Raw genomic sequence first — 13,220 nt, forward strand, 5'->3', positions numbered from 1 at the left:
TCACTGATGAATGAGTTCTGCTGGAATAAGGGACTGTAGGGTTACAGATTTCATCACTTTTCTCAGATAAAACAAAATAAAAATTCCCCAAGACTGCATTTTGCAATTTTTTCAAATGGTCTTTAGAATGCACGAAGTCAAATTTTAGATTTTTTTCCCCTTTTAATATAGACAAAAAAGCCATTTTCACAACTCACATCTCTCAAGCATTCATCATAATAGCTGAAACTTTCTGAGAGTAGACAGTTTCTTATTCAAAGATGATTTAAAGCTGAAAACGTCGATACTCCAACACAATGCAAAACTTTTGCATCTATATGGAGTAAAAATTTTCAAGTGTCATCACTATCATTAAATATTATGTCTTTCTACATACATCATTCAAATATTGGGCAAGTCTGTCTGTGCTACCCTCCGAAGTACAGCCTCAGCAAGTCTCCAACTATCTGCAAATCTCTGCACTGTAATTTCCTGAAGACCTTTGCAGTTTTACCAGGGAACTACTTCTAACAAACAAAAATCTTGGAATCCACATCAGAACAGTTAAAATGTTGGATGGGTGCAAATTAAAATGTATAAATAGTAACTCTGGAGATAATGTCTCCATAATGTGGTCTCATCATACTGAAGATGATGTGAGTGGCTCAGAGAAAAAGCGTGGACAAAAGCATTCCACACCCCAGGCTGTGCAGGGGCAGGAAATTGAAGGCAGTGAGAGATCAACAATGTCAGAATGAGAAAAAGATGGAGTCCTCCACACAACAGCATGTGAACAGTTGTCAGGATCCAAGTAAAATTACAACTGAAGAGAGTGCGATCTGATACTGTTTCAACAGGCTTGTTGAATAGGCTCCACTCCATCAAAATAATTTCCATTGAAACCAGTTGGGTGCTTCTGCCCAAGAAATTATTTTTATGCCACTAAGTATGCTCTCAAGTGCCTTGCACCTTGTTTTGCTATTCAGCAAAGTGGAAGTCAGTGATATTCTTTTCTATTAAAATATAAAACTAATGTTCTCCAAAGGCTGCACACACAGAGAAGACAACAAGCCAGACTCAGAACAAGCTGATTTTCCCCCATTTCCACCAGTGACTATCATCCATTCAATTTGTGAACCAAACTTTATATTCACATTTTAAGAAGCAGTAAACAAATTCCATGCAGAACTGCAGCTGAGGAGATATGACGTGGCAACCTTCATGACAAAGACATACTGTCATATCTTCTGTCCACTCCCCATCACTTGGTATATGCTGTGTTTGAACTACTTTATCTCCAAGGAACAGAAATCTGGGGAGGTGAAGGATTTCTTACTCTACCACAACAGAAATAGAGTGGACTTTACCATATCTCATCTCCAGGCAGAAAATGTAATATTGACATATATAATCCAAATGCAGCCTGATAAATTACCACAAATTTTAATAATACCCTCCAAAATGATACCAGTGACAGCAAACTCCTCCAGAGATAATTATCATACATAGAGGGGGTAAAAAAAAAAACCAAACCCCATTTTAATGTCTCATGTATAGATTTGCTAACTCCGGGAATATTATTTTTATCTCCAGGGCCTGAACTAAACATACAGTCCCTCTCTTGCTGTTTTCATCACCGGAAAAGAAAATGGTCAGGCAATCACCAGGAAAATTATGTACTCATGAGCTCTGTGCTCTGAAGGAAGTATGCAGCAAATCACAAGCACACGTGAGCTTGCTATGCCTACACTCCAAGGTGGACAGAAAATACGTAACTGCTGGTTGGTTAGGTCATCAACACTGAGCTAGCAAGCCCTGCTGAGAGGCAGGATGTGTTATCTCAGGCTCAGCGCCATGCAAACCACGGCCATGCAGCCTGTAGTTGGCTCATAGTACTCGCAGAGCTCCAAGGCATCTGCACACTGGGTAGAAAAAGGATACAACACAAAAATGCACATCCACACAAAAGGCAGGCAGCTACAACAGCAATTTGGGGAGGGAGGAGGGGAGGCGTAAAAAAAGAAACAGCAAACATTCCTTTCCCTGCAAAACTCCACCAAATAAAATCTTCTAAAACTTACCTAATAAATCTTCCAAATAACGCAAGGGTCATATCAGTCCAAAGAGTGTAGAATATTCACACCAAAAATCAAGCCAAAAACTGAACTAAAAAAATACAGCATGGCATGTAAAGAAGATTGACCACAGAAGGGATGTAAAGAAGACTGATTTCAGAAAATTGTAATACAGACCAAAGGCACAAGTTGTAGTCATATGTTACAAAAGGTAACCAAAACAAACATTAATGGGCAAGAGAAGCCAGAACATGACATGTGAAGAAAAAAAAACCAGTAAAACTCTAATGAACAACTGCTCAAAAAATCAGGGAATGTTCACTGTTGTAGCAGAGAAAGAGGCTCAAATGAACCCAGCTGAGAGCCACCAGAATGCAGCTCAGAGCAAAGTGCAGAGGAAAAGAAACTGAAAAATCTAGATTTGAGCCAATACAGGTGTGCAGGCACATAAGAGTCACAGAAAATAATGGGACACAGTGCAATTATACCCTCTGGCCTCTGCTAACAGCTTAGCAAACTTGGGGTCTCTCTGTCAGTCAGACACCACGCAGTTGGCACCTTATATACCACTCACATTAGTAACTACCCTCTTGTCTCATTGCCTTACAGCTCTTCTTGTCTATTCCCATGGTAAGGAGAAGCCATCGCTTATTCCACACAGTTAACAGATCATTTGGCTTTAGGTGTTCTTATGGAAGTTCCTTGCAACTGTTTACTGTGCCATTTCTTCCTTATTTCTAGAAAGCTGATATATCAAGTGGGAGCCTGCAATGCAACCCTGGTTGCAAAATCCATGCCTGTTGCACACAGCCTGCGCCCCCTTGGCCATATTACTTGTAGATGTCCCCATGTCGTCAGTTCCTTTGTCTCTGTAAAACCAAGGGTAGGGGAGAGAGACTACCCATCTTTTCCCTTTAACTGTAAACAAGTTCTGAAATACTTAAATTTTTTTCTGCCTTCCAAGTTATCTTTCTGCCATTTAGTAATGAAGATAAAGCCCAAGCTATCAAAGGCACCATAAAGGTAGCTTAGTGTTTTAGGAGGAACCTCCTTTTCAAAATTTGGAAGTAAAGAGGGGGAAAAAATAGGAAAATCCATAAAATTAATTTCCAGCTAACACCTGCAGCTTGGCACCCAGAGATTAGTTTTAGCTGAAGTCTAGCTAGAACATGACATTAAACCCTTTTTTTTTGAGACTGTAAATTCTCCATTTTGTTCTTCATTTTAAAGTGAAAAGGAAATGAAGGTGAATGTAAAATGACGACTGTAAGAAAGGTAGTTTCAGACCAGAAAATACACAATGGACAGTTCAGTCTTGTATGTTAAAATTTTTCCTTCGTTTTCAACTCTGAATGTCAGATATTCTTAAGAAATTTCAGCTGCAGAGGGGAATAATACAGAAAATATTTTGTCCCAACTAAAATCCCCAAAACTATCATAAGACAAGTGTCTGTAAAGAGAACTGAATCACTACAAATGTTAACCTTTGGAGAAGTCCATAAGGTGAATCACTCAGAGGGAATAATTTCTTAAACAATTCAGAATGTAGGCAACCTTCTATAAATGCAAATCTAATGTTTCCATCATCAGCCTCTCAAATATCATGGTAACAACAAGCAGAGTGAAACGGTTGGACACACAGGAAACTCACACAATTCCAAAATTGCAGCCACAAGAACTGAGATCAGAAGATGCCAAAGGCCACCTGTAGAATCAGTGTTGCAACCTGGTTCTGACTGTCTTTTGTTAGATGCTTGAATCATCTGAGTAAGCAATTTCCGGTACCTCTAAATCTTTTGCCTCTATAACTACCTGGTAAATCTACCTCATTCACAAAGAGGATACAGGCTCATGACTCCAGAATCCCTGGGTTGAGTTCTCACTTCCCTGTGCTCATTGGGAATCGGACCCCAGTCCTGCCACAACTCACAGGGAAAGACATAGATCATCCTAGGCTCCTGACACTAAAAGACCCAAGGGATACATAAGAAAAAAATCTTAGCCACATACTCAAGGTGAAAGTCCTATAGTGAGAACATGGTAACTTGGGGCTAGTTTTGCAGTGTTGACAGTAACAGGGAAATGAGGCCACTCCACTTGTCAGTTACCTAAGTAATGAGCAATAAAAATATATCCAGTTCCCTCATCCCGCCCCAACCAAAAACATTTGCTTCTCAAACTCTCACTTTAACATCCTTAAACAGAAATTAGACAATTAAATCATCCTCCAAGCCTGGTCTTCAATTTTAGGTTCTTCTTTGGGAGCCTCAGTTAAAGCTTGTTACAGTTATTAGGAAACTTCTGACTAAATTTAGTTTATCCTTTAATACCATTATCCCAGGGAACTCCTCAGATGGCAATAACTGGCCAGAAACAAAAAGCAGATGTCGCTAATACAGACACGGACACACAACCTCACTAACCAACTCGTTTTTACAGTGAGTGGAGAGAAAAGGACACTTTTAGAGAACAATTCAGCTCATCTGAAGAAGATATTTTAAAATCTTATATTTAAAACATCTTGAAAATTCCTTAAACTGTAAAAATGCAACTTAAAGCTACCTAAAATATCTTTATGTATCTTGAGAAGATATCTAAAGATATCTTAAAGATATTTAAAGATATCTTTAAAAAGATTACTAAATCCAAGTGAAATGAGCTCCAACACACCCCATCATGTTGTCTATACATCTCCTGTGATGCTATATTTTTGTGGCCTACTTCAGAATAAATTCGTGTTCAGTTTCCTAAACCTTCAGAATTCTAGAGCTGTGCACAGATGCCAGTAATGAGTTTGGTATAGACCAGTCTTCAGCTGCATACAACAGAGGTTTTTACATTGAGAGCTGAATCACCAGATTTTTTCAAACCGTGCCTGTAGAGCAATATGTAAAACCCAACTAAAAGAGAGGTTATTTATGATGTGCAAAGGAACGAGAAGGGCAAGGTACCCTTTAAATACATCCATTATTCATTCCTACTGAATACACATGACTTCTGCTTCAAACAGCGAGGGATATGTTGTGAGAGATGCCCTTCTAATAAAAACAAGGCAGGAATGTTAGTACCAGAAGGTTCCCTGCAGGCTAAAAAGTGACAGTTGGTTGGGTTAGGATCAGAGAAAAAAGTGGGGTGTAGCAGCAGGGCCTGCTTAGACAGAAAAAAAAAAAGTGTAAAGAAAGGAAGGGTCCGCAAATTGGAGGAACTACTCCAGAAATGAAATGAAACCTGTTTGGAGGGAAAAAAAAAAAACAAACACCACAACTGCTTCAGAAAAGAAAGACCAGGCATCCCAAAGGAGCAGACAGGGACTGTACTTCCCATTTCTTATCAGAGATGTTAGCTAACAATAATGAGTGAGCAGGAGGAGAGGGAGGGAAGAGAGAGAGAACAGTTGCAAATCACCCCAGCTGTAAAAACTGCTCCCTTTGTTAAATGGCCCTTAGTGAGTGGAGAGAAGGTGAGAATTTAAAGAAGGGTCTTTGTTATTTAAATGCTATCCCGTGCTGCTTTTTCAAAACTTCCTTAGAAATGTATAGTGAGATCAATTATTTTTCAGTTCCAAGCACTAAAGGCCACAGGCTTGGGGTTTGGGGTTGGGTTTTCTTCTTTAGTGACCAGGGAAAACTAGGAGAGAGGTCATTGCCTCTTATAAAAAAGACAAATTGCATTCCTATATCTGAGACATCCTACCTTCTGATTGCTTTTAAAGTTTTGAAAACATCTACACAGATGAGTTTTATCTCTACTGTAAAGCCTTTTACCTGTGAAACAAAGGAGACTGATTCTGTAAATTTTGTCATGACTTCCAATGCTGTTTATTTTTCTTTCTCACCTCCAACAAGAATGAACTTATCCCTCCCAGTAGAACCTAATCTTTTTATTTCAGGGGAGGGAAAGTAGTAACCAAAAAAGTCTGACAATAGTGATACAAACAGTATGTGACATTTGTATGCAAGGAAAGACTGGTACACAATTTCAAAAAAACTTCTGAAAGATGCTAATTTCCTGGGATATGATGTGGTTTGGATACTTTTTAGAGATTTGTTTATCTAGAAGAAAAAGTCTCCAGCCAGCATGCTATATCCCCTTTTTAATATCTCCAGAAACATCATGTCCTACGGAAGGCAAATACAGCTTCTGCGAGTAGTAACACAGCCAGCCTGCACAAATCAAACTGGCTGAATAAAAGATGCATTTAAATGCCCTGGAATGTTCATTAATTGCAGAGAATTTCATCCAAAGCCTACAGGACCCTCATGCGCTGGCATAATAAGAAAAGACAACTTCTGGCAATTACACAATGTGTTTTCCAACATACTTGGTTGAATTACAGAGATTAGATACAAACTTCCCAGATTTCAAACAATTGTAATCCTTCTCCTTGACAATGTTTAATATTTTCTGCTGTGAGAAAATGTAACAGTAAGTTTGATCCTTGGGTCTCCTGTCAAATTTAATACATAGATTTGGAGAAATGGTAAATATTGCTAAATTAGTTCTAATATAATATAGAAAAGAAGTTCATAGACAAACACTGACCCTTCAAAACAGAAAAACCAAAAGAAGCAACATCAGTCCATGCATCTACCTCTGTAAAGCATATTCGAATCATTATGTCTTGTTGCTTAAACAGACCAAATAGGATTAACTCTGGGCAGGCATTTTAAGGGCATTATTTCTACCACAATATCATTTTTACTCTATTTTCCTATCACAAAGCTTAAACACATATTGTAATTCCTGTCTGATGAAAAGATTATGCAGGAATATTTTCCATTTTCCAAAGCACAAGAAGTTTTGAAGGAAGGCCACTCTGATATATTTTCCCTGAAAGATCTCCCGCTGCTGAACTGGATTGTGTGTGTTGTAATGGGACTGTGTCCAACCTACTGTAACCAGCAGGAATGTGGACCTCTCAAAATCCAGCTTCAACTGCAGTCAGTGGTTGAAAGGGACTGTTCTGCACGATGGCTTGCAGCTGTCTAGGGAGGCCATGTTAGCAGTGTGGCAATATTGGTAGAGAAACAGTGAAGTTCAAAACCTGACAAAGGAAGGATGTCTGGTTTTTCTGACATCTGCAGAACATGCTGGAAACAGGTACATAACGTAAGAGAGTGAGTAAAGAAATAGAGACACCATATGCTCATCACAAGAGAGAGGGCTCTGACAAGAAAGTTCAGTGCTGCCACAATCATTGTCAGATCACAGCAAGAAGAAAGGAATCATAAGAAATGAGTAGATATAGGTACATCGTACACATAGCATTAGAGACAGCTATTTGTTACACTGCTGAATACCAAACTTATTATTGTTTTCATTTCTTATCTGTTTACACCCTTCTCCTGATTCTTAAAGATGGAGTATAAGCCCTTTTCAGGCAGATACAGGTTTTTTGTGTTGAATTTCTACAGCTCCTAGCAGTAGAAATTGCCCTAGGTCTAGAGCCATTAGATACTGCAGTAAGCTGGGTATTTGCTGAGAGTCAACATAGTGGCAGCTCTTCTCTCTGCCAGAATTCAACCAGGGTATTCAGATGAACACATATACTCACTGAGCCACAGCACCCAGGGGTTCATTCAAGGTATTTGGGGTCTACAAAACAGCAGGGTCCAGAAAATCAGCTACAAAAGCAGAGGAAGGAAAAAGATGCAGAGTACGGGCAGCAGCTAAGTGAGGAGTTACACTCCATTCCCTGACCCAGACCTGTGTCAGTATGGTGTGTTAACGCTGCTTGTCTCAAAGATGTATCAATACTGACACAGGCACTGCCTATACCAGACTTTTGAAATGTGTGAGAAGCACGGATTCAAACAGCTCGTCTGTCACCACACACATGGTGCAGCTCGTATCAGCATACGGCACTGGCATGGGGAGCAGAGCGTGGATGTAAGAAAAAATATTTTTGGTTAGCTTAATCTAACTTCTGCCACTCTGAGCAAACTATGCACTGTGTGTGTACTATTGTATCCTCAGTCTATGATCATGTCAGTCTCAGCTCGCACTGTCACACTCCTGACAACAGCGTTAGTTCAGAATTGGCACTCAAATCAAGAAGGCATCAGATAGCAAACTCTAGGCTGCCATATCCAAAACACCCTGCTCTTCAGGGTGGTTTTCCACTTGTTTGCTACACACTCATAATAGCCCAAGGGCTGGGGAGAAGTTCCTGGAGCACTCCCTGGCAGAGATTCTGCTTGCGATGAAGCTCCTCGTTCCACCCCAGCAGCACTGGTGGTTGCAGATGTGGTTGGAGCAAGCAGTGGTCAGGGTCAGGCCTTCACCTTCAGCCTCAGAGGCGTCTCAGCAGAGCAAGGTCTGCAAACCACACACTTGAGAGCCAGCAGTGTGGAACTCAAGTGGGAGACCCAAGTGGTATAACGAGAAGAAAGCATGAGAGAGTTATCAGAGAAAGAAGAGAACAGCAGAAAAGAGAATTGCAAAGATAAATTTAAGAAGATTTAGGATATTTTTCTGGCTGCATGCAAGCATTCTCAGAACCATCAAAAAATCCTGGACCTGTCTCAGTAATTTTTGAAAGAAAAATGGAGGGGAAAATATATTTGGCATTGCTAGACTACCAGGTGGCTTCACTGTTTGGCAACCATCTGGTCTCAGTTTTCTCTTTGTTAGTAGCACCAGCATCAAATGAGACAGAAATAGGAAATGTTAACTATTAAAATAGACACAATTAGACAAATAAAAGCTATCATCAACCAAAGGAAAGCCAGCAAATGGACAGCAGTGTGAAACGCATGGCAAATCATTTTAAAAAATAAATAAATAAAGGCATGGCCATCCTGAATTATAACTAAATAGTAGTTACTTTAATGCTTGTAATATTGCACATGAATATTTTTGCTAATGGTTTCTCATTGTCCTTCCCTCCAGTTCCTCCAACATCATATAGTAAAAGAGCAGCAGAAACAGTCAGAAATGTTCAGATCACAAAGAAGGCAACTCAACACAGAAGATAAAAACTAGAGGAAGGAGGGAAACAGCAGTGGTGCCAAAGCTGTAGATGACTACAAAGACCCACATTTATTGATATGTCATTTAAAATTAAATCCAAAAGAAACCATATTTGAATTTCACATGGAACTTTTTTGTCCAAGATAGTGGTAACTGAACAAAGAAATCATTACTTCTCTGAAGTGTCATTGCTTCCAGATGGTGGTTATCATCCCAAACAAAGATCAGTTATATAAAATACAAAGCGTATGCAAGGCTAATTTTTCAGATGGGGGTAGAGCAAAGACTATCTGCAGGTTCATTCGCCTCCATGAAAAACCTCTTGTTTGCTCACATGCAGTAGACAATTACATGAGGTTGCTTTTGGCCATTACTGATCTACTAATTTTGCAAGAAAAGTTTAAGACTTGGGCACAAAAGTGTTGGCTTTTTTATTTTATAAATGATCAAGTAGAAACAAAAATAACAATTATAGCAAACAAATCTAACTTGAAAATTGAAGAGAGGCAATACAGCAACCAGAGACCCTTCTGTCCTCTGCCACTTGACTTCTTGTTCTTATTCCAGCTGTCAGAGAAAACAATAGATGCAAACATGGTGAGAAGACTGAATATCCTAAAAAAATGCAACGACATCCCATAAATGCCAACATGTATAGTGTAATCATTGCCATCAAAGAATAGCATCCATTTATCATGGTAAATGTGCAGAAATTTGTCATTGCAATCATATTGTGCACTAAGAAGATTAAACATGACTCTGCCATGAGATAACTCTTGACCAGTAGCTTGGTTTTTTATTTCTTTTGATTAACTTCTTCTTTTCATCAGCACAGTATTGGGCAAACTCGCTTTGCCTATTTCCACCTGCCAGCTAAATTTCTGACTAAATTTTATCCTCTGAAATTATTAATTACTAGTAAATGCCAATTAAGCTGTTATCAGTTCACCCTAATAAGAGTCGTCCTGCTGAATAGAGATCAAAGGGCACAGGCACAGAGTGAGAAAGAACCTCCAATAAACTCCAGGAACCCTGAAAATACAGCAGCACTGCCACTGAGCTGCATCCCTAGACCATCCATGGGGAATCCAGCTGAAACCTGCTCTGCACTGGCATCTTTTACCAAAAGAACTAAGTGTTAATTAGAGCACCATAGCCCCAATATCCTATCTATTCTATTCTATTCATGGTTACACTGTGGGAAAACTGGTTAGCAGAAGGTCTGTCTCTTCTCAGCCACTCATCACTTTGCTAAGTGAGTAAAAAATTTAAAATTACAGCACAGAAAATATATGACTAAGTGATGACGTAGACAGCTCAGAAAAAGAACTGAAAATTATCTGAGAAAATGATGCTGGTATAATTTTACACTTCGAACTAATCTATTAAATTTCATCTCCATTTCTATTACTCTTTAACAGTCAATATAAAAGATACTCCAATTTTAAGGAGAAAAATTAGACACATATTTGTGTTGCCATAACTGTTACCAAGTACTTGAAGACTTAAAGTCTTATCTAAATTGCATTTTGGCAAGGATTTATAGAGAGTCATTTTGGTAACACGGAAATAATTGATACATATCAATGGTGGATTATTTTACAAAAACTCCCTATCCTGCACATATCTTGTCTCTGTTCCCTTTGATGTAATAACTATTAAAAGACTGCATGTAAAAAAATTCTTTGCAAAGTGTTTTCAAAGTGGGGGCATGTCATTCTCTCAGAGCTATTCAAGCCTGACATTATTTTAAATGCTGAGAGTAGTATGTAAAGAAATCCGACAGGCTGAATTCCAGGAACAAAAATGTTTGAGTTATTGCAAACATATTTGTTACCAAGATGCAGAGTGTTACTACTGGGTTTTGGCCTAGGAAAACCATCCTCAACTAGCTGAAAGGATTGCTTTAGCTGAAAGTATTGCTTTTTTTGAGTGTCAGTGGGTATTTATACTACAGTTCATCACAATCATCTACAACAGTCTCTGTCTCTTAAAGAGTAAAATACATGAATTTCTGGCAATTTTGACTGGGAAGTTCAGCAGATATGGTAAACTGTTCATAATTTCTGCATTAAGTGTAATATATAGTAGTGAGTGTCCACATAAACCATCGTAGATGTCATAAACCAGGCTGAGTAACCAGCCTAGTAGCACAACAGTTTTCTGTAACATTTCCCACATTTAAACCTTAAATTTAGAAACAAACAAATTCAAGAAAACTGTACCAGCTGGTGGAAGGAAAACACAAACAGATCGTGTTCTGGTTTTATTTGGAATGGGAAGGTGGTGATCAAGCATTTTGTACTGTAGAGTTCTCCAAGTCCTTGCCTACTAATTAAATTCAGACACTGACCAGTGACACATTTCAGTTTGACCTTAGTCACCTAATGTTCTGAAAAGAATGTACAGGGAAAAAGGTCAAACAAATTCCAACTTACTTTTAACTACAGCCTGAAATCCCCTATGAACTCCACACCACATCTTGCCTCTTTAAACATCAAAAAAGGTTCAGCAGAGCCCACAGAAACACCATCTTCTCCATGATCCTTTTTATGACTCCTTCAGCTCACACTAAAGAAATTCCGTGACTCCAGTAATTACATACGTATCTCTCAACCAAGAAAGACTAAGTAAGCAAAACAGGACACTATTCTTTCCCCTCAAGAAAAATGCAAAAATTACCCATGCACAGTATATATTATCTACTCCAAAGGGATATACAGCCCTTAGAGTTATTGCTGATTTTATTGAGAGTTCCATAACTAAATCCACATAAATGTGGCGTTTAGGTCAACCCGTTTCTTTTACCATAGTAAGATGTAAGTGCCAGGTGCAATTCTAGCTGATTCAGCTGGAATTTCTGCCAGGAATTCAAGGGAGTGTACATGGCTGCAGATGCTCAGTCACATTTTGAATGGACGCACTGTATGCTTTTCACATGCTTAAGCTGCTCTGCCAGCCAGTACAACAGAGACAGTGCCACAATCCCAAACTCACGCTTCCTGCTTCAAAGCAAATACTGCCAGATGTGCTACCTCCATCCATACTGAGATGCAGGGGAAGTCTAGATGAGGTTGTGAAAGGCTTCTCAGACCCCTGCTGAGCCATCAGTCACATTATTAGCTGACCCTCAATGTGGAGAAAGCAGAAGGCAGGAGCAGAGCTTGCTCCCAGTTACCTTTTTGCAACACATTCTGAAATATCATCTACTTATTATTTTTAATTTGCTGAAAACAACACAGTGTAAAAGCCACACTTAAAATTCTTGTCATTCACTTCTTTGTTTCTAAGTCCTAAATGTACAGGTTCGAAATGCATATGCAATGCTTGGTCTTTCCTTATCAAGTGGCAGAGAGCCTTAAACTAACAATTATAAATGATATTCACAATGCAAAACCTAACACTACAAACGGTTCAAAACCCTCCCTAATAAGCCAGAAACAGTACGATCATTTTTAATACACATTAAGCTATGGACACTTGAGAAACTGGGTGAATAATGTAAGGTGGATTTAGCTCCACTGCAGCTATTTCTGCAACCCCTGTCACATTAGCATACAATTATCGCAACACAACTAGCAAGAATACAGAACATCTTCTAAAAAGGTCTGTTTGCTGCAATCCTTCAAGGCCCATTTTTAAGATGTCTAAACGTTTAAAGTTTTTCTTCACAACCTCTTCTTTCTCCCACACTATCCTGCTTTTTCTTCTTTTTCATCTCCCTTCCCCCCGTAACCCATCAGCAGAGATGGAGCCTTTTTCTTTACGCTCATAATCAATCCTCCCAAGCTGAATTCCACTGCATCTTGACATAACAATCAATTACTTTCAACAACCAAGGGTTTCCAGAGAAAAAAGAGTCCAGCATAAAGCTTTCCTTATTTGTTTTACAAAAGCAAACATGAACCTTTGAACAAAATTTTAGGGATGAAATAGCTATGAGTTTGATAGATAACTATGTCATTTGAGTACATGCAAAATTCTTTTTAGAAGAGATCAGAGAAAAAGTTAAAAGATTGAAATGTGTGATAAGGGGAAAACGTAAAATGAAGGGTGGATCATTAACAGAAGATTGTAGAAACAAAACGAAACTGAAAGAAAAATTAATAAGGGGCAGGAGAAAAAACTTTAATAGGAAATAAATAACAGATACAGTATGTTCAGAACCTTCACAGCATCATTCTCATTTATGAG

At 38.8% G+C, this 13,220-nt stretch overlaps 1 protein-coding gene across 1 annotated transcript in view; it reads right to left on the reverse strand.

Annotated features, from left to right (window-relative positions):
- NEBL (nebulette) overlaps positions 1-13,220 on the reverse strand; it is a 249,860-nt gene that overhangs the window by 144,752 nt on the left and 91,888 nt on the right. The gene's annotated exons all lie outside the window — the stretch shown is intronic.

Source organism: Manacus vitellinus, unplaced genomic scaffold, assembly GCF_001715985.3.
Source record: "Manacus vitellinus isolate BGI_N305 unplaced genomic scaffold, ASM171598v3 scaffold_3_pilon, whole genome shotgun sequence".
Lineage (NCBI taxonomy): Eukaryota > Metazoa > Chordata > Aves > Passeriformes > Pipridae > Manacus > Manacus vitellinus.